The sequence below is a fragment of the Bubalus kerabau genome, chromosome 3 (genome assembly GCF_029407905.1).
Source record: "Bubalus kerabau isolate K-KA32 ecotype Philippines breed swamp buffalo chromosome 3, PCC_UOA_SB_1v2, whole genome shotgun sequence".
Taxonomy (NCBI): Eukaryota; Metazoa; Chordata; class Mammalia; order Artiodactyla; family Bovidae; genus Bubalus; species Bubalus kerabau.
This window is the reverse complement of record NC_073626.1, coordinates 95,169,432-95,171,414: the sequence shown is the minus strand read 5'-3', so window position 1 is coordinate 95,171,414 and position 1,983 is coordinate 95,169,432. Positions and strand designations below refer to the sequence as shown.

The 1,983-nt window shown below is 37.0% G+C and overlaps 1 non-coding gene across 1 annotated transcript; it reads left to right on the top strand.

Annotated features, from left to right (window-relative positions):
- The first annotated feature begins 540 nt into the window (after positions 1-540).
- TRNAC-ACA (transfer RNA cysteine (anticodon ACA)) lies at positions 541-613 on the top strand. The gene has a single exon. It is a non-coding gene; the product is annotated as a tRNA-Cys (tRNA).
- Positions 614-1,983: the final 1,370 nt, after the last annotated feature.

The window sequence follows — 1,983 nt, the reverse complement described above, 5'->3', positions numbered from 1 at the left end:
TTTTTAGATTGCTAATGCTAATGTGGAATAAAATTACTGAAGAATGTTTTGAGTTAGGACTAAAGGCTTGAATAGTTTTTTAATAAATTTTGGCAAGAATATTTTATTGATAATGCAGTATTTTTTTAATATTAGATCATAGCAGAAAGCATATGATTTTAGGTGGTACCAGTTTTAGGTTTGATCTTTTGGCTATGTAAGTTACAGACAGATATTTTCTTTCCAAAAGCTTCACTGTTGCATTTAGAAAGTAATCTAAGAGGTAATGTGCAAGCATTTGCTTCTCATAAGCCTTCCATTTCATGATTTACCATCTATTAATGACACTTGTATGAATCAATTATTTCACTGTGGGTTGCAAAATTGTTATTTTCTAATTCTTTCACTTTTTCTTTATTAGCTGGCATTCTTATTTTTATTAATTTTATTACAGTATAGTTGCTTTACGGTGTTGGGTTAGTGTCTGCTGTGCAGCAAAGTGAATCAGTTATACATATACATATATCCATTCTTTTTTAGATTTCCTTTTCATTGCAGTCTTCCCTGGTGGCTCAGACGGTAGAGCGTCTGCCTACAATGCGGGAGACCCAGGTTCAATCCCTGGGTCAGGAAGATCTTCTGGAGAAGGAAATGGCAACCCACTCCAGTACTCTTGCCTGGAAAATTCCATGGATGGAGGAGCCGCCTGGTAGGCTACAGTCCATGGGTCGCAAAGAGTTGGACACGACTGAGTGAGTTCAATGTCAATGTCTCATTGCAGTCACCAGAGAGCACTGAGTAGAGGTCTCTGTGCTGTACAGAAGGTTCTCATTAGTTATCTATTTTACGCATAGTAGTGTATATATGGAGAAGGCAATAGCAACCCACTCCAGTGTTCTTGCCTGGAGAATCCCAGGGATGGGGAAGCTTTGTGGGCTGCCATCTATGGGGTCGCACAGAGTTGGACACGAATGAAGGAACTTAGCAGCAGCAGCAACAGTTGTGTACATATGTAAATCCCAATCTCCCAATTCATCCCGCATTTGTTTTGTTCACCTCTGACTCTATTTCTGCTTTGTCAGTAAGTTCATCTGTACTATTTTTCTAGATTCCACCTATAAGCAATACCATATGATACTTGTTTGTAGCTGGTATTATTACCTAAGGATGAGGAGGGCACAGGAACCCACTACAGTATTTTTTCCTGGAGGATCCCACGGACAGAAAAACATGGCGGGCAAGTTCAAAGGGTCTCAAAGAGTTGGACACAGTTAAAGCTACTTAGCACTCATTACCTAATGATAAGTCTTTAATCATCCACTATGGTGAATTCCAGTGCCTTACATAAAAATGCAGGGTAAATGATTAATTTTTTATCTTTAATTTTCAATTTTAGAATACTGTGTCTGGGCAGACTACTTTTTTGAGAATTTTCATGGTTTGTAGAAAAATAAAGTAAGAAAGGGCTTCCCTGGTGGCTCAGTGGTAAAGAATCCCTCTGCCAATTGAGGAGATGTGGGTTTGATCTCTGGTTTGCGAAGATTCCTGGAGAAGGAAATGGCAACTCACTCCAGTATTCTTGCTTGGGAAATCCCATGGATAGAGATGCCTGGAGGGCTAGTCCATGGGGTCACAAAAGAGTTAAATATGACTTAGTGACTAAACAACAGCAAAGTAAGATAAAGATATAATTATTTTTAAAAACATAAATATACCTTTCAAAAGAGTACCTTCATATTCTATGAATATGTACTAAATGTCCCAAGTGTTTACATGGTGAAAACCTTTTATCTTATATACTAAATGTACTTTGCTAATCAATCAGTTACGTTAGATTGTGGTGCAATAAAATTATGACTCTAGTAATGAATGTCATGTAAGTTTTTCTCTTCACATTGCTCAAATAAAGTAGGATAGAGAACAAAATTCAGTGATAGTGTCCAAAAAAATATCTTTAGGTATGTTGCTTATTTCAGGAGATTATTTTATTAATAATAAGTAATC